Source organism: Schistocerca serialis, chromosome 5 (assembly GCF_023864345.2).
Source record: "Schistocerca serialis cubense isolate TAMUIC-IGC-003099 chromosome 5, iqSchSeri2.2, whole genome shotgun sequence".
Lineage (NCBI taxonomy): Eukaryota > Metazoa > Arthropoda > Insecta > Orthoptera > Acrididae > Schistocerca > Schistocerca serialis.
Window position 1 is genome coordinate 391473777 of NC_064642.1, and position 26460 is coordinate 391500236.

Sequence of the window (26460 nt, forward strand, 5' to 3'; positions counted from 1 at the left end):
CTAGATGGAGCTGTAGAGGGCAAAAACTGCAGAGGAAGACAGACTTTGGAATACATACAACAAATAATTTGGGACGAAGGTTACGAGTGCTACTCCGAGATGAAGAGGTTGACACAGGAGAGGAATTCATGGCTGGCAGCATCAAACCAGTCAGAAGATTGATGACCCAAAAATAATGATAACCGATGTATATAGACAAGTAATTATGATAGTAATGAGATTAGTAACAATCGTACACTTAACGCAGTGGGTCCAACAGTGATGTAACTCATATCTTCAAGGGCGAAAAATACAATGTGCACCGTTTTCGAAAAAAGGCCGTATGGGCACGTACAAAAACTATGATCGTCTTATTTTGCTCCACACTACGACATATTCTAAGCCTATCACAAACTGAAAATTATTTCGAGCAGTTAGTTCATGAGTCCACGAGAATAGTAAATGAAGGTGAAAACCTACTTGATCTCTTAGCAACAAATAATCCTGAGTTAACAACCAGCATCAAAACCGATATAGGGATTTGTGAACACAGGGTTGTCGTAGCGAGACTGAATATTGTAATCCCCAAATCCTCGAAAAATAAGCGAAAAATATACCTATTCAAAAAAATCACATAAAAATTCACTTGAGGCCTTTCCAGAGAGACAATCTCCACTCATTCCAAATTAATAATACAAGTGTAGACTATATGTGGCTTAGATTCAAAAAAATAGTATCGGCAGCAATTGAGAGGTTTATAGCAAATAAACTAACAAACGACGGAGCTGATCTTCCTTGGTACACAAAACGGGATAGAACACTGTTGCAGAAACAACGAAACAAACTTGCCAAATTTAAACAGACGCAAAATCCCCAAGAGTGACGATACTTTACAGAAGCTCGAATCTTAGAACGGAGTTCAATGCGAGACGTCGATAACAGTTTCCACAACGAAACTTTGTCTCGAAACCTGGCAGAAAATCCAACGAGATTCTGGTCGTATGTGAAGTATGTTAGCGGCAAGAAACAATGACTGCCTTCTCTGCGCGATAGAAATTGAGATACTATCGAAGACAGTGCTGCCAAAGCAGATTTACTAAACACAGCCTTCCGAAATGCCTTCACAAAAGAAGATGAAGTAAATATTCCAGAATTCGAATCGAGAACAGCTGCCAATATGAGTAATGTAGAAGCAATTATCCTCGGAATATTGAAGCAACTTAAATCACTTAATAAAAGCTAGTTTTCTTTCCAAACTGCGTACCAATTAGGCTCCTTTCGGAGTATGCTGATGCATTAGCTCCATGCTGAACAATAATATACAACCGTTCGCTCGAAGAAAGATCCGTACCCAAAGACTGGAAAGTTGCGCAGGTCACACCAATATTCAAGAAAGGTAGTAGGAGTAACCCACTAAATTACAGGCCCATATCGTTAACGTCAGTATGCAGCAGGATTTTAGAACGTATATTGTGTTCGATCATTACGAATTACCTCTAAGGAAACGGTCTATTGACACACAATTAACATGGGTTTAGAAAACATCGTTCCTGTGAAACACAACTACCTCTTTACAGTGCTAAGTGCTATTGACAAGGGATTTCAGATCGATTCCGTATTCCTGGATTTCCAGAAGGCTTTTGACACTCTACCATACAAGGGGCTCGTAGTAAAATTGCGTGCTTGTGGAATATCGTCTCAGTTATGTGACTGGATTTGCGATTTCCTGTCAGAGAGGTCACAGTTAGTAGTAATTGACGGAAAGTCATCGAGTAAAACAGAAGTGGTTTCAGGCGTTCCCCAAGGTAGTATTATAGGCCGTTTGCTGTTCCGTATCTATATATATACGATTTGGGAGACAATCTGAGCAGCCGTCTTCGGTTGTTTGCAGATGACGCTGTCGTTTATCGACTAATCATGTCATCAGAAGATCAAAACAAACCTCTAAAACGATTTAGAAAAAATATGTGAATAGTGCGAAAAGTGGCACTTGATGCTAAATAACGAAAAGTGTAAGGTCATCCACATGAGTACTAAAAGGACTTGTTAAATTTCGGTTACACGATAAATCAGTCTAATCTAAAAGCCGTAAATTCAACTTAATACCTAGGTGTTATAATTACGAAAACTTAAATTGGAAAGAACACATAGAAAATGTTGTGGGGAAGGCTAACCAGAGGCTGCGTTTTATTGGCAGGACACTTAGAAAATGTAACAGACCTACTAGGAAGACTGCCTACACGACGCTTGTCAGTCCACTTTTAGAATACTGCTGCGCGGTGTGGGATCCTTACCAGGTAGGACTGACGGTTTACATCGAAATATTTCAAAGAAAGGCAGCACGTTTTGTATTATCGCGAAATATGGGAGAGGGTGTCACAGAAATGATGCAGGATTTGGGCTGGAAATCGTTAAAAGAAAGGTTTTTTTAGTTCCGACGGAATCTTCTCACGAAATTCCAATCACCAACTTTCTCCTCCTAATGAGAACATTTTGTTGACACCGACCTACATAGGGCGGAATGATCACCACGATAAAATAAGGGAAATCAGAGCTCGTACGGAAAGATATGGGTGTTCATTCTTTCCGCGCGCTGTACGAGATATGAATAATAGAGAATTGTGAAGGTGGTTCGATGATCCCTCTGCCAGGCACTTAAATGTGATTTGCAGAGTATCCATGTAGATGTAGATGTAGATGTAGTTGTAGAATTGTATCCCTTGGGCAGGTTTACTTATGAGATGGTCAGTTATGACTCCAGTCCCACCAGTGATGAAGAATACAAAGGTCTGCTACGAATTCCAGCGCAGAACACAGGGCGTGTGCCGCAAGTCAGCCTTTAAAGTTAATTTGCTAAGAAAAATTCAAATTGAGTGGAAATTTATTATGGAGTTAAACGTTGTGCAACATTTAAAGAATTTAGATATTCTGTAGCTTAATGATTAATTACGTTTATGCTGTAAGACCAGAGGCGATGGCTGAACGATTTGCATTGTACTTTCACTTCACTTAAGTCCGTAATTACGCTCTTGAGCCTACATAGCAGCTTTTTAACAGAGTTGCCATTGAACAACTTAGATTGTTTGCCATCTCTCAAACAAATGTACAAATGAGTGTGAAATCTTATGGGACTGAACTGCTAAGGTCATCAGTCCTTCCGCTTACACACTACTTAACCGAAATTATCCTAAGGACAAACACACACACCCATGTCCTAGGGAGGACTCGAACCTCCGCCGAGACCAGCCGCACAGTCCATGACTGCAGCGCCTAAGACCGCTCGGCTAATCCCGCGCGGCTGCCATCTCTCACACCCGTACTCGAAGTGTACGGGTTTGAAATATATATATAAGAAAGCTTTTGAATTTTATCAGTATTTTCTCCACATCTTTGTCCTAAGTTGGATATTTATTGATGACTGCAGAGGTATTCTGTTTTTTCAATCCCGTCGCCCTTTCTAAGCAAAAAGAAACTTAGATATGCTTTTAACATTGCTTAAAACACGTGTGTCCGCCACGATATCTGAGTGGATGGTGCCGGCACGGTAGCTCAGCGTTTTCGGTCAGACAGCTGGTAGGCCTCTGTAATAAAAAATTGAGTAGATCAACAGACGAACTAGAACGGATGTCATGTGGCGTTCTTTGAGCTTTCTGCATGTACTCCGTTAATCCTATCTGGTAAGGATCTCGTTCCGCGCAACAGTACTCCAAAAGGACGGACAAGTGTAGTGTTGGTATCTTATAATTGTTCTGTCAATACACTCCTGGAAATGGAAAAAAGAACATATTGACACCGGTGTGTCAGACCCACCATACTTGCTCCGGACACTGCGAGAGGGCTGTACAAGCAATGATTACACGCACGGCACAGCGGACACATCAGGAACCGCGGTGTTGGCCGTCGAATGGCGCTAGCTGCGCAGCATTTGTGCACCGCCGCCGTCAGTGTCAGCCAGTTTGCCGTGGCATACGGATCTCCATCGCAGTCTTTAACACTGGTAGCATGCCGCGACAGCGTGGACGTGAACCGTATGTGCAGTTGACGGACTTTGAGCGAGGGCGTATAGTGGGCATGCGGGAGGCCGGGTGGACGTACCGCCGAATTGTTCAACACGTGTGGCGTGAGGTCTCCACAGTACATCGATGTTGTCGCCAGTGGTCGGCGGAAGGTGCACGTGCCCGTCGACCTGGGTCCGGACCGCAGCGACGCACGGATGCACGCCAAGACCGTAGGATCCTACGCAGTGCCGTAGGGGACCGCACCGCCACTTCCCAGCAAATTAGGGACACTGTTGCTCCTGGGGTATCGGCGCGGACCATTCGCAACCGTCTCCATGAAGCTGGGCTACGGTCCCGCACACCGTTAGGCCGTCTTCCACTCACGCCCCAACATCGTGCAGCCCGCCTCCAGTGGTGTCGCGACAGGCGTGAATGGAGGGACGAATGGAGACGTGTCGTCTTCAGCGATGAGAGTCGCTTCTGCCTTGGTGCCAATGATGGTCGTATGCGTGTTTGGCGCCGTGCAGGTGAGCGCCACAATCAGGACTGCATACGACCGAGGCACACAGGGCCAACACCCGGCATCATGGTGTGGGGAGCGATCTCCTACACTGGCCGTACACCACTGGTGATCGTCGAGGGGACACTGAATAGTGCACGGTACATCCAAACCGTCATCGAACCCATCGTTCTACCATTCCTAGACCGGCAAGGGAACTTGCTGTTCCAACAGGACAATGCACGTCCGCATGTATCCCGTGCCACCCAACGTGCTCTAGAAGGTGTAAGTCAACTACCCTGGCCAGCAAGATCTCCGGATCTGTCCCCCATTGAGCATGTTTGGGACTGGATGAAGCGTCGTCTCACGCGGTCTGCACGTCCAGCACGAACGCTGGTCCAACTGAGGCGCCAGGTGGAAATGGCATGGCAAGCCGTTCCACAGAACTACATCCAGCATCTCTACGATCGTCTCCATGGGAGAATAGCAGCCTGCATTGCTGCGAAAGGTGGATATACACTGTACTAGTGCCGACATTGTGCATGCTTTGTTGCCTGTGTCTATGTGCCTGTGGTTCTGTCAGTGTGATCATGTGATGTATCTGACCCCAGGAATGTGTCAATAAAGTTTCCCCTTCCTGGGACAATGAATTCACGGTGTTCTTATTTCAATTTCCAGGAGTGTATATCACTGTATTTGGTTCGCCTTCCCCATATCTTTTTATCAGTCTTCTTTCGAACTTAAGTTGCTAATAATTGTAATTTCTAGGTATTTAGTTGAATTTACGGTCTTTACATTTGATTGATTTATCGTGTCACTGAAGTTTAACGGATTCCTTTTAGCACTCATGTGGACTACCTCATATTTTTCATTATTTATGGTCAACGGATAATTTTCACACCATGCAGATATTTCCTAAATCGTTCGCGGATTCGGTTTGACCTTCTGATGCGTTCACTAGACGCTAAACTTCAGCATCATCTGCAAACAACCTATGACGGAAGCTCATATTGTCTCCTAAATCAAAAAATGGTTCAAATGGCTCTGAGCACTATGCGACTCAACTGCTGAGGTCATCAGTCGCCTAGAACTTAGAACTAATTAAACCTAAATAACCTAAGGACACCACACACATCCATGCCCGAGGCAGGATTCGAACCTGCGACCGTAGCGGTCACGCGGTTCCAGACTGAAGCGCCTTTAACCGCACGGCCACATCGGCGGGCCCTCCTAAATCGTTTATGTAGATAAGGAACGGCAGTGGACCAACAACACTACCTTGGCGAACGTCAGGAAACTCTTCTGTTTTACTCGATAACTTTCCGTCAGTTACTACGAATTGTGACCTCTCTGAAAGAAAATCACGGCTCCAGTCGCAAACCTGAAACAGTTTCCTCTAGCAGGCAATTTGATTTCAAACCGCTTGTGAGGTACAGTGTCAAAAACCCTCCAGAAATGTAGAAATACGGAATCAGTTTGTGCTCAGCCATGTCTCCGCAATATCCTTTCTTCCAGGTGTGCTAGTTCTGCAAGGTTCGCAGAAAAGCATCTGTGAAGTTTGGAAGGTAGGAGATCAGGTACCGGCAGAACTGAAGCCGTGAGGACGGGGTCCTGTGTACTGGTTGGGTAGCTCAGTCGGTAGAGCACTTGGCCGCGAAAAGTAAAGGTCACGAGATTCGGCCCGGCGCTCAGTTTTAATCTGCCAGGAAGTTTTAGTTTGAAATCCCTTGCTAATAGCACTCAACACTTCGTGGGAGTAAGGAGCTAGTTGGTTTCATAAGAAAGATGTTTTCTAAATCCGTGTTGACTGTGTGTCAACACACCATTCTCTTCGAGGTAATTCATAATGTCCCAGCACAACATATGTTCCAAACTGCTGCTGCTTACAAACGTTAATGATATAGGTCTGTAATTTTGTGGATTGCTCCTGTTGCCTTTCCTGAATATTGGTGTGACCTGTGCAGCTTGCCAGTCAATGAGTACGGATCTTTCGTTGAGCGAGCGGTTGTATATAATTGTTACCTCTTTATGGTTGTTACATCATTAAATTCTTGTAGCATTCTCTCTATGTTACTAAAAACTATACCGCATTTATAGCAGTGTGCTATTGTGGGCAACAGATAACCAGAGATAAACATGGTGCCTCGACGTTTAGAGTGTACGGCAGGACACGATAAACCTTAACCCTGCTTCCAGACTCCGTCGTCCTACATCTGTCGGGGCCGCCGCTATCGGATTCGACGTGGCTCGGGCGCTGATTAATTGCAACGAGCACTGCTGTGTCCCGTCTCTCTCTCATTGGCACGCACACACACACACACACACACACACACACACACACGCACCCACGCACACACGTCAAGTAGAGGCACACGTTCGCGCACACGCATGCACACGCACGCTCACACACACACATTCACACACACACGTCCACGCCGGAGGAGAGACAGACAGCCCGTGTACACGCTATCAGCGACGAGAGGAAAGAGGCCGTTGGCAGCCCTGGACTGACATCAGCGGGCCTGAAAGCCCGTGTCGGCGCGCTGCTGCCCATCTAACTCTGGCCACCCCGTCCCCCAGCGCCCCACCCCTTACTCCCTTACGCCGCGTGGCATGCATTTGTTTAATTAGCAAGGAGTGGAAGAGGGTCTGGCGAGCACGTGTGGCACCGCCCGTGCGACATTCTCTCCACTAGCTCACATGCCAACCAAACACACGAGTAATGATGTATGTGGCTGCAGGTAGCCTGTCGGCCGCTCTCGATGCGCCGTCGAGGTGGACGTGTTTGTCGCACGAAAGGCGAACACGTGAGCGTAATTCGTCATCTGGGTAGAATGTCAACTGCAGTACACTAGTTTGCCACATACATAGTCACCGTGACGATAAAATTATTTTGGTGCTCACCATAGAGGTCTTCATTGCTCATACTGAAGTCTCGGGAGCCAAACATGTTTAAATGAGTGAGTATTAAAAGATTGTAGACAAATGGGTAAATTGTTGCTCTAAACTACTCTTTTGAAACACCAAGAAAAAAAAACATTATCAATAACACTTCCAAAGCTTCCCATGACTTCATTTTAAGAAGTAAGTAAAGAATGGTTTAATAGAAAGTGGGTACAAAGGCTACAACTGATAACTACGGCTAGCTGGTAAATAAATAAATATGGATGTGCCACCGAAAGATCAGGATGGAGTGTGAAAGATTTATCACATTTTGAAACATGTATCACATGTTTTAAATGTCAGGTCCCCACGTTTCTGCTCTCACGTCACAATATAAAACCTGTTAAAATGTGGTATGCTGAAATACATACGCCAGAAACGCCACAAATTAGTCGTTTCTCTTCCTTTGGCGATACGTCATGGATCAGAGGAATATGAGCTACACGAAGTTGGGTCAGTCATTGCGCCGGCCAGTGTGGGTGAGTGGTTCAAGGCGCTTCAGTCTGGAACCGCGCAAGCGCTAAGGTTGAAGGTTTGAATCCTGCCTCGGGCATGGATGTGTGTGATGTCCTTAGGTTAGTTAGGTGTAAGTAGTTCTAAGTTCTAGGGGACTGATGACCTCAGAAGTTAAGTCCCATAGTACTCAGAGCCATTTGAACCTGCCTCGGGCATGGATGTCTCTGATGTCCTTAGGTTAGTTAGGTTTAAGTAGTTCTAAATCTAGGGGACTGGTGACCTCAGATGTTAAGTCCCATAGTTCTCAGAGCCATTTCAACCATTTGTCAGTCACTGCCACTGCATCCCGCCTCTGTGACCAGAAGGACTGCAACAGTCAGATTGTTGGATTAACAGGTCCCACCTTGTTTTCCGACGCTTCCATATGCTCTGCCTGTCTATAACTTATGTTTGTCTGGCACAACAGCGAGGAAATAGCTCTTACAGAAATAGAACAAGTTTCTATCTCTCTAACAAGCCCCCTTGGCTTCGATATCAGAGACATCATTTTCTTGGATTCCTTGTCCTGGTCTCAAGCAGAATACTACTTCCTTTTCCCAGTTATGGATACGACTAAAGTACTTCTTTCTGTAGGGTACGTCATTGAAATCGCCAAGAAGGCGCTGGGCGAATGAGAAAAATCTGTCTTCTGTCATGCCACACCTGCTCCATGTAGCATTCAGTTCGGTGCTGTGTTCCGTAAATTCGCTTGGTAGGCGAATTTTGAGGCCACATCCAGTGTAGATTACTGGGAAGCCGAGAGATTACCCCCACTTAGACCCACCAGTGTACATTACAGTAAAATCGTGATGCTAATTTACAAAACGGGTAAAAAGTTATTTAAAAATTCAACCTGAACTGCATTTTTTCTTTAAAATTCGTCATTTCTAAAGTAACTCCGAGGCTCTGAAGAAACCAAGGTGATGATTTGCTTCACCCTTGACATAAAACGTTAATACATTCAAAGATTGAATTATCTCATTTTGAGAGTACTGACGGGTGATCTGCTTTAATGGTTAAAAACCATTCAACCGCCAAGATTGTATAAAATATTTCTTTCCTTAAGATAACCTGTTTCAATAGACTTGGCTGTTCTATTCAGGTCTTAAAAATCTTTTTCCTGTAAAACACGTTCATTTTACGCTGAATGTCAAGCACAAGACGTCATGTGGATAAAAATCAGCACATTATGGTTTGTCATCGCTAAAATATTTAAAAACGTATAGCACCCTGTGCAAGAGGCCATGTCCATATACGTTTTGCTCACAGATGCTTGTTACATCATACAAACACCGTACAAAATAGCACACATGTTTACATATGCTGGACATGAATAGGATGTCCAGAACATGCGACGTTTATTGATTTCCTCAACGCTATGTATCAGTCGGACTGGGGACGATGAGGCAAGCGGTAGAGCAGGTAGTGGTGGAAGTCATTAGGGGCCCATTACTGACTAGGCGTATATGTTAGGCTGGGATAAGTTTGCCTGTAAGCTAAGTTTCCTGAGCGACTGAATAATTTCTTTTGCGGCAGCCCCATCTCCGCAACTGAACTTGAGTATACAGGTGTTACGGTCTCGGTTGAGGTGTCCTTTATTTTGGAGTGAATTTCTGGTCCCTGGAGCAAAATACGTCACAGAGCTCAGTGACTACAGAGTAGAATAGTTTTTGTATTTTCCAAACAGGGAATTTTCCTTTTGACTTTGATCTCCTGAATTCTGAAGATAAACGATAGCCATACCTCCACACAGCATGGATACCTTTGCGATTCTCATATAACAGTTGCGCTGCACAAGAATTCCCGTCTTCGTGTGCAGGTAAGTCACCTCAAGTCACAATATCACTGCATGCTGTCGCAGTGTGACTGGAAACCTGAAACTTCGAACAGCATATTACACAAGGAATATAAGGTCTCACCTTCAGGGGAATAAATTTTGCTGCAATGTTCGGAGATAACACTGGAGAACTGAAGGTCAGATTAAGTTAGTTATCTTTCTTAGTTCAATATTTGATTACTTTAATTGGATTCTGATATCGGTCACACAAGCGTAATTGCGTTCCTACCTAAGTCCTTCTACATCAATATACACTCATGTTAAAAAAAAAAAAATAAAAAAAATAAAAAAAAACAGATCACCTTGAACTACTAGAGGTAGGGCGTTCATATTCACAGGATATTTGCATCAGTATGTTCTACAGAAATGATTAGCGTTTCAGTTAACTTGATTCAACATGTGACCTGTTGCATAACAGACACAGGGTCCACCACTGGCCCTGAGAACTCGTTCCATGCGTAATGGCATCGACGCGACGGCGTCCTGTGGTATAGGCATCCATGCTGCATTCACGTAGTTCCAATGTTCATTTGTGGTGGCTGGCACTGAGTCACAGCGCAGCACCTATCATTTCACCACATTCCACACTTTTTCGATTGGCGACAAGTCTGGTGATCTGGAGAGCCAGGGCGGAAGGCTGACATCCTGTGACACCAACAAGGCATGTGTTCGTGCATGGCGTCTGGAGTGTTGTGCAAAAAGGGTATGACTACGGGTCGCAGGATGTCATTCATGTAGATCACACTGGTCACAGTGCCCTGGAAACACACAATCTGCAACTAGTGCTTGACCTAATAGCACCCATCACCATAAGGCCGCCGGCCGGAGTGGCTGAGCGGTTCTAGGCGCTACGGTCGGGAAACACGCGACCGCTACGGTCGCAGGTTCGAATCCTGCCTCGGGCATGGATGTGTGTGATGTTCTTAGGTTAGTTAGGCTTAAGTAGTTCTACGTTCTAGGGGACTGATGGCCTCAGACGTTAAGTCCCATAGTGCTCAGAGTCATTTGAGCCATTTTTGAACCATAAGGCCTTGAGTTGGCGCTGTGTGCCTTGTGCGAATGCTGTCACTACGATCCGCTCTCCATGTCTGCGGCGAACCAAAATGCGGCCATCATTTCCAATCAAACAAAACTTAGATTTGCCATTGGTGTCCCCACTGACGTCGCTCCATACACCATTGCCGCGAAGCGCGTTTCTACACATTCACCAAACGTAGGTGGAGAAGTGGATGAAGTGCACATTAGCCATGCCGTAATAAACGGTGGCGGACTGTCACACCCGACAATGTACGATGCATTAGACTATTCCACTATTGGGCCAGTGCTGTGGAGGATGCGGATCTGTTCTGCAATGGCATTTGGATGAGGTGTTGATATTCTCGAGGAGCAGCCTGTGTGGTGCGATCTTACCCATTTTGTCTTGTTTCAAAACCCTCCCTCAATTATCCTGCACCCACCCATTGCACAGCCGAAACACTACAGCGACATGAACAGTAATTTCCGGGATGGATGCATCACATTCTTCCATGCCAATAATGCGCTCTCTGTCAAACGAAGTGATTTGAGGGTATTGTTTGCGCATGCGTCTGCGAGGCATCCTGCACGTCTGCTCAAGTCACATTGATCCATTGCCTTCGGTTTATAGCGCCAACGAGAGCCTCAGGTTTGTTTTACTAGTAGGTGGTGTTGCGCCGCGATTTCGATATTGACCTTGAACCCACGGGTCGACATGGTTCAAATGCTAATCATTTCTGCAGAACATAGTAATGTACATGTCCCGTAAATATGAACATCCTATCTCTAATTGTCCAAGGTGTTCTGTTTGTTTTCTGAACATGAGTGTAATTAAGTCTCTTCATGATTCAACATCCTCGCTCTGATCAAGGGCGTTGTGTAATTCAGTCACAATCTGTTATTCTCCTAGCACGTGGCGGCCTATCTGAAGCCCTTATCGTAGGTTGGATGTTACTATGCCTAGAAGAACACGCATTCCATTGTGAGTGTTTGTGATGATTTCCTAATGGGGTTTCCTCGAGCAGCTACGTAACATGGTGTTTGGACTGCTATAAGCACAAACGAGAGGAGCGAGTAAAGGACAACAAAACAAGCACATAATGTGCCCACCGGGATTAGCCGAGCGGTCTTGGGCGCTTCAGTCATGTACTGTGCGGCTGGTGCCAGCGGAGGTTCGAGTCCTCCCTAGGGCATGGGTGTCTGTGTTTGTCCTTAGGACAATTTAGGTTAAGTAGTGTGTAAGCTTAGGGACAGATGACCCTAGTCGTTAAGTCCCATAAGATTTCGCACACATTTGAACGTTGAAGCACATAATGTAACAAACATTGTCTGCGCTAAAAACACGAAATCCACTTTCAGACGTACGACACAAAATGTAATGATGGTTTTCAAGACGCCATGACGAGACGGAGTCAGTAAAATTAATGCCATATATATGAAGAAAATATCAAGAAAGTTATTGTCATTTATATGTAACTGTTTATAACAACAGCTAGCTACAGACAGCAACGTTTGTGTACGGTATACCGTTGGGTAGGTCTTGAAGTCAGTTGCTGAATGACCACTTTCATGTTATTAATAAATAGAGGTACTAAGTGACACAGGAAATTAATTTAGTATTTATAAAAAACGTTACGAAACAAAAAGTTCTCCATAGATCAGCGCGAATTGTTTGTCCTATTATTTCGATTTGCTTATGTTTATATAGTGTAAATTTTATAAAGTTAATATTTGTAAGATGGGTTTTTGAGTAGATTAGTGTAGCGGTTGTTGGCTGCTATAGACGATGGTGCGAAAATTAATGAATGTTAATTTGAAGAAATGTGGGAAAATAATTGCTTGTGGAAAAGATTTCTCTGTTTTCCTGCTATTGGTGATGATTGTTGTTCACGAACCTATTGGCTGCTGTCCCGACCGTGGGAACAATCTAATTCTCTTTTAGCATGGATTCAGTTGATGATTAATGAACATAATGGATAACACTACAGCGGGAAGCTACAAACAAGTGAAAATGCAACTGTTCTGATAAAATCTACTATATTGTTCCTGCAATGTCACGTAATATATTGGCGAATCAGGCTGATACACGAGTATAGCTCTAATTTTATGAAGGCTGGATCCTATTGCTTCTTGCTGCAGGGCAAGAATATAAAATATGAAACATTCAATCGCATGAAGAGCATTGAATTAAAACGGTTCACTCCTTGAGCTACGAGAAAATGTGACGAACAAAAATAGAGAACTTTGTCCACTAAAATGGAAGGGAACGGAAACCCGGTCATGGCACCTCAAACAACTATTCCATTAGCACCATAAACAGTGCCCGGTCTAGCGTTCTGAACGATTAGTAGCATAACTGCGAACGCTACTGAATGTGAATTCAGAGATGAATTTAACTATCTACAACTTCGCGAGTGGAACGGTTCATGGCGGCAAATGGAGCACAAAGCGTGATTACCAACGCTAAGATGGAACCTGTCCCGGAATCTCAGTCGTCGTAATTTCTCATCTCCATTCAACTCGATCAGTTCGTAGCAACTGGGGCGATCATTGGGTTTCTGGTCACCTTCGTGGCCTCGAAGACCTCGATACAGTAAACTTCCTTCGACAAGAGAAGGTCTATATAGCCAACCCAACCAGCGCTGCGGTTACCATTAGCTTCCCTTTGTAGCAATCGGAGCTTGCAACCCACATGCTAGGACTACTGAAATGGGGACAAGTTCCACGAAGACGGCGGGCTCTCGTGTTTTCTGCAGCCTGAATTTGAAACGAACGGCTGCCTAGCCTCTGGCAATATTAGCCCTCTTGCGATAATGCAGAAGTAATCAAATTAGGACACGGAAAATTCGGCCGCACTCACTAGCCCGTACTCCACTTTTAAGGCAAGCCGACGATGATATGAAGTATCGGGGACAATTAGACTGATAGTTAACAATTATGGATTAATTTAGAAGAAGTTTGAAATAACGATTCAGTCAATTCGAGATGCATATCAAGCGGAAGTTTTTTTTTCTGAATAACCTGAATCTTGTGTTAACAGTATTAATTCTTGAAGTTTTTCCGGCGTACTGAATGTTCGATGAGATTTCGGGATTGCAGCCGGATCATGTTGACTTTTTGCCACAATATTTTGGCTGGCAATTATCCAGCCATCTTCAGGTGAGTGTCCGTTACTAGAGACTGCATTTTTTTTTCTTTATTGAATTTCGATTCCCACCCCCCCCTTCCCAGAGTGGTGGGCTGGCAGCAGCGTAATATACCGCTCTGCAGCCTACAGAAGAGTTAAAAACATAATGAGTAGATAAAAAACATAAAAACAAAACAGTCGATAAAACGGTGACTGTTTAAAACAGTAAATTGGCGAAAAGTTTGGGAAGTGAAAATATAAGAACAAAAGTTTGGTGATGCTTATTAAAACACACAGAAATTGGACAGGCACAATTAGAAAAACACGGCGACAATCTGTTTTCTGTTTGTAAGACTCTAAAAAAAAAAAAAAAAAGTACCATAGCGACAGCTTTGTGCCTGTTCGCAACACTTAAAAAAAAGGGAATGCAAAACAGTGAACACTGACGTAAACTGCACTATAAAGTAGACACGAAGGCAGAGGGGGGGGGGGGAGGGGGGAGGACCCAGACATATGAGGGGGACAAGGGGGTTGGAGGAAAGGAAAAGCAAGAGGGTTGGGAGCCAATAGAGGCAGAGGACACATGAGAGGGGGTGGCATGTTGGACGCGAGAAGGACTGGGAAAGGCAGTGGAGGAGAGAGCAAAACGACATTGGGGAGAGAATGGAGTCAAAGAGAGGGTACGTAGGGAAAACAGGAAGGAAGGGGGGGGGGGGGAGATGGAGCCTGGGAAAAAGACAGAGGGAAGAAGGGGGAGGTGAGGATCAGAGTTGATAGGAGGGATAAATGCAGTAAGAGAGGGCATCTTTCAGGAGAGGAAGTTGTTGGAAGCCACCTTGGGAAAGGAGATGAAGGGTGTAGAAGTGGAGGGTATGGGGACACCAAGCTGAAAGCGTGGCAGCAGGTGGGGCTTGGGGAGGAGACAAGCAACCAATGGATGGGGGGGGGGGGAGGGAGGGTGTAGGTAGATCAAGTCGGTGGGAGGTGTAGAGAACTCAGATATGTTTGAGGAAAAAGAGCAGATGGGGAAAGGGATCATGTCATAGAGGATCTGCTTGGGGGGTGGGAGGCGTATTCAGAAGGCTAGGTGGAGTGCTTGGTGCTCGAGGATCTGTGGGAACTTATAGAATTTGTGGGAGAGATGGATATCCAGGCAGGACTGGCATAACAGACATTGGGACAGATCAAGGATTTGTAGGTGTGTAGAGTGGTTCAAGCCCATGTCTGGCCAGATGAAGGAGACAGAGGTAGTTGTGGACTTTGGAATGGAGAGAGTGGAGATGAGGGATCCAGGTTAGGTGACGGTCAATGGTGAGTCCTAGATAGGTGAGGGTGGGGGAGAGGCAGACAGGATGGGTGGTAGGGGAAAGTTAAGGAGCCAGAAGGAGTGAGTGGTGCGACCTACAATGATTGCCTGGGTCTTGGAAGTACTGATTTATAGGAGCCACTGGTTACACCATGTGGCAAAAAGGTCAATGTGATTCTGGAGAAGGCATTCAGATCATTGAAGGGTAGCTGTGAAGGCAAAGAAGGTGGTGTATGTTGACTGAAGTGGTGGGGAGGGGGGTAGGAATGTAGAAGAGAGGGGAGAGGACAGAGCCCTGTGGCACACCCACAGAGGGGTAGAATATGTGGAAATCAGTGTTATGGATTTTTAATGTACGAAGGGCGACAGGAGAGTAAGGAAGCAATCAGACAGACATAGTTGATAGGAAGGGCATAGGTCTGGAGTTTAAACAGGAGACCAGGATGCTATACACAGTCATAGGCCTTTTCCAAGTCTAGGGAGACAAAGATGGCAGAGCGACAGGAGTTAAGCTGGAGGGAGAGGAGATGGGGAAGGCATAGAAGTTGATTAGGAGGAGGAAGGTCAAAGGGTGTTGGGGAAGAGCTAGTGATGGATGAACTGGTTATGGATGGATTCCAAGAGTTTGCTGAACACTGATGTGAGACATATGGGGCGATAGGAAGAGGTATCAGACTCAGGCCTGCTAGGTTTGGTGAATATCTCGATATGGAAGGTTTACCACAGATTGGTGTAGAAGCTGGTGGCAAGGATTTTGTTGTAGAGGGCGGCAAGGACTGCAAGGAAGGAGAGAGGGCAGTCTTTGAGATGGCAGTAGGTAATGTGGTCAGGGCCAGGGGCAATGTTGCATTTAGTGCAGAGTGTGATTCTGATGCCCTGTGTAGTGATGGGAGTGTTGAGCTCTGATGGTCGTGTGTGGTCTGAGTACTGGGAACTAGCAGCAAGGGGAGGAGCAGAGGTATCTGTACATTCGATGGCATCAGGGAAGAGGGAATAATCAAACTGGGGTTCATCTGGAATGGAAAAGACTTAAGGTAGGTGGGTGGAAAAGTGGTTGGCCTTACTGAGATTGTCAGGAAAGGGATAATCATCATGGATGAGAGGGTACTGTGGGGTAGGGCAGTCCCCAGTAGGGCGGTGGAAAGCCAACCAGTAATCGAGTATGAGATTTTCACCCTGCAGAGGAGTGTGCTCTGATATGAAACTTCCTGCCCGTGAAAGGCAAAATTCCCAAGTTCTAAAACTGGCACACAGTTATAATCTGCCAGGAAGTTTCATAGCAGACCAATACCTGGAAGAGTTTATTGGGCATAGAGTTGTGTGCATGTCTGTCGCCAGGCATGGCATTTCTTCGCAGTAAGCATATTGTGGATGTGTCGTTGTAATTGATGGTGGCAGATGAGTGTGTCCCAGTCACGAATGTGGAGGAAGGATTGGTACAGGCAACGGGATTCATGAAGGAGGTTAGCCTCTGGGGGGAGGGCTGGGTGGTGATGGTGGATGGCTTTGATAGGGATATGAGTGGCTACAGCATCAGACGATGTCTGTTGGAGGAAGGCAGCGGTTCAGAAGATGTCATCGGGAGATTGGAGGGTAGGGTCGTGGCATTCGACCTGGGTACATATTGAGTCCCAATAGGCATACCAGTTGATGCAGAAGTAATCATGGACAAAGTTAGGAGGAATGTCAGTCCGAGGAATCGGGTGGGGATGGCGACCATCAGACACAGTGAGGAGGATGCGGGCATGGTCACTGTCAATTAGGTGAAGGACTTTCACAGTGATTCATCCAAGGAGATTGAGAGAGGCTAGGATCAGATCAGGAGTGGGATTTCGGTTGGGTGAGTTGGGGGAGGGAACCAGGTCCACACGGAGGGTGGCGATAAACTGATGCCAACAATGGAGTTCAGCAGGAGCACAGCTGTGAATACTGAGGTCTGTAGCAGTCACGTAGGTGGAAAAGGTGTGGTCAGTGAGGACCAGGAGATCACATGGGATGGGTTATGAGGGCGGATGTAGTTGGTGGCACATGTGACAGGGAAGAAGAGGCTGAGGGTGAGATGCTCAGCGGGATTGTTGAGGAGAGGTTGAGGCCAAACAGGGACGTGCTTAAGGTGGCTGATAGCAACCCTGGAAAGCGCTAGGCGGTACAGGTTATCAGTGCACTGGAGAGTGTAAGGGGCTGTGAAGATGGAGAGATGGGGTTGGAGGAAGGTTTCATTTAGGCTGAAGGGAGTCACATGTGTGGGAAGGTTTCATTTAGGCTGAAGGGAGTCACATGTGTGGGTTGAGGGTGTGGAGGAAGAGGTGTTTGTGGGTGGGCAGGGGGCGAATATTATGGTAAAGGATACAGTAATGTTGTCTCACCTTGGTAGGGGACATTTAAACATGGGTGGTGAGGGGGTGAATGTGAAGTGGGCCTGGTTGTGAGAGTAGGTGGCATAGGTGATGAGGTGAAAGACGGAATGGGCAGCAACGGCGATTTGGGAAAGGATGTGGGGGTGTAGGAAGGGGTGGATGTTTTGGAGCGCAATGGTGTCAAAGTGAATGATGTCTTCTGCAGTAGGAGGAGAGTGGAGCAAGTTGTTGGGGTGGATGGGGTCATTGACAGGACAGACAGCGATGGTAAGATCTGGGTTGATGGGAGGAGGTTTTGCATTTAGAAGAGTAGGTAGGATGGGGTTCATTACAGGTATTACAGGAGAGGAGATAGGCGAGGTTTGGGCAGTTCTTCAGGAAGTGGGGATCTTTGCGATGGAAAAAGGTAGGTGGGCTCTTGCAACTAGCAGTGACGTAGTCATTATACTTAACGCAACATTGGCATCAGTAGGATTGGAAAGGGGAATGGGAGAGGTCAACTTTGTGACCTCTATTATAGATGAGGCAGTATGGAGCTGTAAGGAGGCAGCCGAAGGAGAAGGAAGATTTTGTGAATACATGCGTAAGGCAAGTTGGCCTGACAGCACTAAAGATGTGATGTGCCAAGTGGCATCAATTTAGTTCTGCCAACATCTCAGACTCTGTGATCACTAGGCTCCTTCAACTTGGAGTTGAGGGGATCCAACCCTCAAACTGGGAGACTGCTAGTTCCCGGCGTCGGCTTTATAGCAAAGATTGACTCGGAAACGCAAGCACATTGGGGGTCGTCACAGGAGCGTCCTCTATCGAAATCCGCTCCATCTGGAAATACTGTTCTATCTGTGGTGTGCTGGCACATGCTTAAAGGTGAAAAGTATATGTCTGCTCTGTGCCGGAATGCGCGTTCATGTCGCTAGAAACCAGATGTCAGATGTCGCCAGAAGTGTCATTATGAATAAACAGTCTTCTCACAGGTCCTAAGCCTTGTCCAGTTGAAAACCGCCGTCACGATTTATAAGACTTTGTGCTAGGCGTATTTCCACAGATTCCTTAATTATTGAATCTCAAGAAGTTCTCGCTGGAGGCCAAGATTCTCGTGGCAGAAAATCCATAGCATGTCCTGTGGTAATGCAATGCTCAGCTAAAACCGAATTACTGGGCTGTGAAAGGCGATTGTGGCTCTCATTTCAACGCACCTCTTATGTACTGTGCATGATGTCCGACTGATGTAAGGTTTGCCATATTGGCATGGAAATTTGTAGATCCTGGCCTTCTGCAGACCCAGATTGTCTTCTACTGAACCGAAAAGTGCATCAACCTTCGCCAGTGGCCAGAGAACTACTTTATCTTACTGGTTCCCTAAGCTCCTGCTTACTTTTGATGAAAGATTGTCGATGTATGGAAGGAATGCCTTGGACTTGAACAGCTCCTTCATGTTTTGGGTGGTCCCGTTTCTTCCTTCTTAAAGCTGTGCTAATATGATGTGGAGAGTAGCCATTACCTCTGAACACCGACTGTAGATGTTCTAGTTCCTTTGTATGGCTGTCTCCATCAGAAACAACACGAGCCCGGTGCACCAACGTTTTAAGGGCTGCCAATGTCTACAAAATTCCTTGCCAGTGTGGCAAAGCTTACATTGGTCAGACGACGCGCACAGTACATGAAAGATGTGTCGAACATGAACGTCACACTTGCCATTCACAGCTAGTAAGTCGGCCGTAGCTGAGCATTTTATTGCCACAGGACACACTATGGATGTTTCTGCCACGAAAATCTTGACCCCAGCGAGAACATTTTAGGATTCAATAAATAAAGAATCGGTGAAAATACGCCTAGCACAAAATCTTATAAACCGTGACGGCGGTTTTCAACTGGACAAGGCTTGCGACCTGTGGTTTCTCTAATTTCTTCTGAGAGGAGACAGTTTATTCATAATGACATGTCCGGCGACATAGTTTTTAGTGACATGAGCGCGCAACCCGATTGAACGCGGATATGTAGTTTTCACCTCTAAGCGTGCGCCTGCGTGCCACAAATATCGCAGTATTTCCAGATGGCGCGGATTTCGATAGAGGACGCTCCTGTGATGGCCGCCAAAGCGCATGCGTTTCCTCACCTATTTTTGCTATAAAGCCAACGACCGAGCCAATTTTAGCTATAAAGCTGACGCCGGGAACTTGTAACCTCCCATCTCGAGGGTTGGATCCCCTAAATCACATGTCGAAGGACTACCCTGTCTGGGCTTCACTCAGGGTGCAATCTACGCGTTGGAAGAACCCACTGCCGTCGCTATCTCTCTATCCGTTCGTCCGTCTGCTTGCTTGCCTGCCTGCCGGCCATTACCGTCTGTCCGCCGTCGTCGCCGCCGCCGTCGCCTGGTGCTGTCCGCCGTCCGCCGTCCGCTGTCTGTCTGTCAGCCGCCACGCGCCGCCGCTGCCGACCAGAGCTCGCCGCCGTCGCCACCGCCGTCGTCGCTGCCTGGTGCTCGCCACACGGTGTTCGCCACCGCCTTCCGATGCTGTCGCTCGTCCGTCCGCCTGCCTGCCTGTCTCTCTGTCTGTCTGTTATCCGTCCAGTGCTTGTCGCTGCTGCCACCGCCCTGGTGCTCGCCACCGCCTGCTGTCCATCCGTTTGCCGCCATCTGCCCCCGTTTGCCACCGTGCGCCATCGTCCATTGTCACCGTCCGTCCATCTTTCGCCATCCATCCGTCATGAGCCTTCCCATCTCCACTGTCATTTACACCTTCCCCTCTCCCACTTCCACTATCATTTCCTCGAGTGATGACCCTGACCTCACCCCTCTCACCTTGCCACCCCTCCCCCCCCCCCCCCACCCATTTCCTCATCTCCTCCTCTGCATCCTTCCACCAGTCTCCACACTTCCAACACTCCTGCCCCCACACCACATCATTCTGGGCCATCATTGCCACCACAGCACCGAACACACCTCCCAGCGCCTCCACCATGCCTACAGCATCTACTGCCTGCTACCTCCCTCTCCTTCCCATCCAGCTCCCCTCCTCCCAGCCTTTTTCTTTGGTCATCATTCTACTGACTGGTTTGATGCGGCCCGCCACAAATTCCTTTCCTGTGCTAACCTCTTCATCTCAGAGTAGCACTTGCAACCTACGTCCTCAATTATTTGCTTGACGTATTCCAATCTCTGTCTTCCTCTACAGTTTTTGCCCTCTACAGCTCCCTCTAGTACCATGGAAGTCATTCCCCCATGTCTTAGCAGATGTCCTATCATCCTGTCCCTTCTCCTTATCAGTGTTTTCCACATATTCCTTTCCTCTCCGATTCTGCGTAGAACCTCCTCATTCCTTACCTTATCAGTCCACCTAATTTTCAACATTCGTCTATAGCACCACATCTCAAATGCTACGATTCTCTTCTGTTCCGGTTTTCCCACAGTCCATGTTTCACTACCATACAATGCTGTACTCCAGACGTACATCCTCAGAAATTTCTTCCTCACATTAAGGCCGATATTTGATATTAGTAGACTTCTCTTGGCCAGAAATGCCTTTGTTGCCATAGCGAGTCTGCTTTTGATGTCCTCCTTGCTCCGTCCGTCATTGGTTATTCTACTGCCTAGGTAGCAGAATTCCTTAACTTCATTGACTTCGTGACCATCAATCCTGATGTTAAGTTTCTCGCTGTTCTCATTTCTACTACTTCTCATTACCTTCGTCTTTCTCCGATTTACTCTCAAACCATACTGTGTACTCATTAGACTGTTCATTCCGTTCAGTAGTTCATTTAATTCTTCTTCACTTGCACTCAGGATAGCAATGTCATCAGCGAATCGTATCATTGGTATCCTTTCACCTTGTATTTTAATTCCACTCCTGAACCTTTCTTTTATTTCCATCATTGCTTCCTCGATGTACAGATTGAAGAGTAGGGGCGAAAGACTACAGCCTTGTCTTACACCGTTCTTAATACGAGCACTTCGTTCTTGATCGTCCACTCTTATTATTCCCTCTTGGTTGTTGTACATATTGTATATGACCCGTCTCTCCCTATAGCTTACCCCTACTTTTTTCATAATCTCGAACATCTTGCGCCATTTTATATTGTCGAATGCTTTTTCCATGTCGACAAATCCTATGAAAGTGTCTTGATTTTTCTTTAGCCTTGCTTCCATTATTAGCCGTAACGTCAGAATTGCCTCTCTCGTCCCTTTACTTTTCCTAAAGCCAAACTGATCGTCACCTAGCGCATTCTCATTCCTTAACTTCATTGACTTCGTGACCATCAATCCTGATGTTAAGTTTCTCGCTGTTCTCATTTCTACTACTTCTCATTACCTTCGTCTTTCTCCGATTTACTCTCAAACCATACTGTGTACTCATTAGACTGTTCATTCCGTTCAGTAGTTCATTTAATTCTTCTTCACTTGCACTCAGGATAGCAATGTCATCAGCGAATCGTATCATTGGTATCCTTTCACCTTGTATTTTAATTCCACTCCTGAACCTTTCTTTTATTTCCATCATTGCTTCCTCGATGTACAGATTGAAGAGTAGGGGCGAAAGACTACAGCCTTGTCTTACACCGTTCTTAATACGAGCACTTCGTTCTTGATCGTCCACTCTTATTATTCCCTCTTGGTTGTTGTACATATTGTATATGACCCGTCTCTCCCTATAGCTTACCCCTACTTTTTTCATAATCTCGAACATCTTGCGCCATTTTATATTGTCGAATGCTTTTTCCATGTCGACAAATCCTATGAAAGTGTCTTGATTTTTCTTTAGCCTTGCTTCCATTATTAGCCGTAACGTCAGAATTGCCTCTCTCGTCCCTTTACTTTTCCTAAAGCCAAACTGATCGTCACCTAGCGCATTCTCAATTTTCTTTTCCATTCTTCTGTATATTATTCTTGTAAGCTGCTTCGATGCATGAGCTGTTAAGCTGATTGTGCGATAATTCTCGCATTTGTCAGCTCTTGCCGTCTTCGGAATTGTGTGGATGATGCTTTTCCGAAACCCAGAAGGGCGAAAATGCCGACTCTGCGCCTGCCACTTCTCACAAAATGTCACCAACCCCTCCCTCTCCCTCCACCATTTCCATGGACACCACCCCTCCTCCTGTCACTCATCCTCCACACCTTTGTCCTGTCAACTCCGGACTCCGAGTTCCTTGACACCTGTACTCTCATCATGGAGATATGAAAGAATCTTCCTAGTGCTCCCATCTCCCAACTGATTCCGCACAGGGTCTCAGTCATCAAGTCCCCCACCCCCTCCTTTCATATGGACCTCCTCTGTAAACTTCTGAGCATCATGTTTGGCCCCCATGCATCACTAAAACCCTTCTTCTCCTCTTCCCCTCTTCGTCAGCCCCAGCCTTCCATAGCCCCGCAACCTACACAGCCATGATCACCAAGCTCAGCCCAGTGATGATGGAGGAGGAGGTGTTGGCTGAACTGAACTCACAACCTGACCTTGAAATCCGCTCTGCCCACTCTATCCACAATGCCTCCAGTCTCATTTATCTGATGTGGGTCTTTTTGGAGTCTGCCCACTCCCTTGAACACCTCCTCACCCACAGTGCCCTGATTTTTCTCCGCTGCCACCCTTATGAATCCCTTCCCAGTCCTATTGCCGCCATTGCTGCCTCATGTATAATGATCAACTGACCTCCAACTGTAAAACCCCCACCTGACCCCATTGCAGGGCCTCCCATTTTCTAAAATACTGTCCTAACCTCGCCAGCCCTCCTTTCTGCAATACCTGCAGTGGCCTCCACCCACAGGCATAAGGCTAAACACCCTTCTACCACCCCAAACTTACTTTTCCCACCCATCCTGTCACCCCTATCCACCCCAACAACTCCCTCTATCTGCTCCCCATGGCTGAAGACCTCATCCGTTTCCTAACCATAGTCCTCGAGAACATTCACCCTTTCCAACACCCCCACACCCTGTAAAACAGATCTCCGTCGCCACCTTCTCCATATTTCACCTCAACACCTTCGCCACTTACTCCCAGAATCCACTTCACCTTCACCTGCCTCAACACCCTCATTTAAGCTTCTCCTTTCCCACCACTTACGCCCCTTCTCTTCCTGTCATTGCATAGCACGAGTGTTGCATCCTCTTCCAAATCATCCGCTCCTTCCTCTCCAACAAATAAATCTTTATGTACACTTTCTTCCAACACCAGGTCGACATCTTCCTCCTGAATTAAACCTTTCTCAAGCCCCACCATACTATCCACACCTCTCCCTATACCGTTCACCAAGTTGATGCTCCTGTTCCCTAAGTGCAGGGTGGAGTCACCATCAGCCACCTTAGGCACATCCCTGTCCGCCCACAGCCCTTTCTCAATGACCATGCTAAACACTTTATCCTAAGCACCTTCTGCCTTTCACTGTCACCTGCACCGCCATCTATGTACGCTCCACTGCTCCTATTCCTTATGACTTCATCTCTCACATTGACGCACTGTCTCCACCTATGTGATTGCTGCCAACTTCAACATTCTTAGCCGCTCCCCTGCCACCCTTTTACAGTGGCATCAGGTCCTCCTCATGATCCAAGGTGACCTTGTTCCCCTTCCCATCCTGAAAGCAACACCACCCCAGATGTTGTCACTGACTCTACGAACCGGCTCGTGTATGACAGCGTCGATATCCTTGACCATACAGGTAGTGACCACCTCCCTGTCCTTCTCACCATAATGTCTGCTCACCACCGGCCTCCAGCTCCCTGCCCAGTGTCTCGTCCCACAGTAGGCCATGACGACTGCCGCGCTAACTGGGACGACATCCAGGTCGACAGCCACCCTCTTACCGATCATCATCCTGATGCCATCCTCCACACCTCGACCTTCCTTCAGAAGGCCGTTACTGATGCTGCCATCCACCCCTAACGAGTCATGGAAATACTTTGGCTCTCACCGGATAAAGATAGTGACAAACTTCGTAAAGATGTCGAATCAGTTAAAAACACCTTTTTTTAATTTTTTCCATCCAAATTCACTTAATGTATGCCTGTCTTTATCGTCTACTTCACGATAAAACAAAACAAGTTGCCCTTCAGATGGTTCAAACGGCTCTGAGCACTATGGGACTTAACATCTGAGGTCATCAGTCCCCTAGAACTTAGAACTACTTAAACCTAACGAACATAAGGACATCACACACATCCATGTCCGAGGCTATATTCGAATCTGCGACCTTAGTAGTGGCGCGGTTCCAGACTGTAGCGCCTAGAACCGCTCGGAAACCTCGGCCGACGAGTTGCCCTTCTTTGAACTTTTCGAACCTCCGTCAGTCCTCTCGGGTAACAATAGTAAACTACGTAACGATACTCCAGAAGAGGACGGAGAGGAGCAGTGTGGGCAGTCTTTTCTTGGACTTTTATTTCACCGTCTAAAGGTTATGACAATAAACTATTATGTTTGGTTTGACTTCCCTACAACATATTCTTTTTGGCTATTTCTACACTCCTGGAAACTGAAATAAGAACACCGTGAATTCATTGTCCCAGGAAGGGGAAACTTTATTGACACATTCCTGGGGTCAGATACATCACATGATCACACTGACAGAACCACAGGCACATAGACACAGGCAACAGAGCATGCACAATGTCGGCACTAGTACAGTGTATATCCACCTTTCGCAGCAATGCAGGCTGCTATTCTCCCATGGAGACGATCGTAGAGATGCTGGATGTAGTCCTGTGGAACGGCTTGCCATGCCATTTCCAAGTGGCGCCTCAGTTGGACCAGCGTTCGTGCTGGACGTGCAGACCGCGTGAGACGACGCTTCATCCAGTCCCAAACATGCTCAATGGGGGACAGATCCGGAGATCTTGCTGGCCAGGGTAGTTGACTTACACCTTCTAGAGCACGTTGGGTGGCACGGGATACATGCGGACGTGCATTGTCCTGTTGGAACAGCAAGTTCCCTTGCCGGTCTAGGAATGGTAGAACGATGGGTTCGATGACGGTTTGGATGTACCGTGCACTATTCAGTGTCCCCTCGACGATCACCAGTGGTGTACGGCCAGTGTAGGAGATCGCTCCTCACACCATGATGCCGTGTGTTGGCCCTGTGTGCCTCGGTCGTATGCAGTCCTGATTGTGGCGCTCACCTGCACGGCGCCAAACACGCATACGACCATCATTGGCACCAAGGCAGAAGCGACTCTCATCGCTGAAGACGACACGTCTCCATTCGTCCCTCCATTCACGCCTGTCGCGACACCACTGGAGGCGGGCAGCACGATGTTGGGGCGTGAGCGGAAGACGGCCTAACGGTGTGCGGGACCGTAGCCCAGCTTCATGGAGACGGTTGCGAATGGTCCTCGCCGATACCCCAGGAGCAACAATGTCCCTAATTTGCTGGGAAGTGGCGGTGCGGTCCCCTACGGCACTGCGTAGGATCCTACGGTCTTGGCGTGCATCCGTGCGTCGCTGCGGTCCGGTCCCAGGTCGACGGGCACGTGCACCTTCCGCCGACCACTGGCGACAACATCGATGTACTGTGGAGACCTCACGCTCCACGTGTTGAGCAATTCGGCGGTACGTCCACCCGGCCTCCCGCATGCCCACTATACGCCCTCGCTCAAAGTCCGTCAACTGCACATACGGTTCACGTCCACGCTGTCGCGGCATGCTACCGGTGTTGAAGACTGCGATGGAGCTCCGTATGCCACGGCAAACTGGCTGACACTGACGGCGGCGGTGCACAAATGCTGCGCAGCTAGCGCCATTCGACGGCCAACACCGCGGTTCCTGGTGTGTCCGCTGTGCCGTGCGTGTGATCATTGCTTGTACAGCCCTTTCGCAGTGTCCGGAGCAAGTATGGTGGGTCTGACACACCGGTGTCAATGTGTTCTTTTTTCCATTTCCAGGAGTGTATTTAAGTTGTTTTTAACTGTAATTCG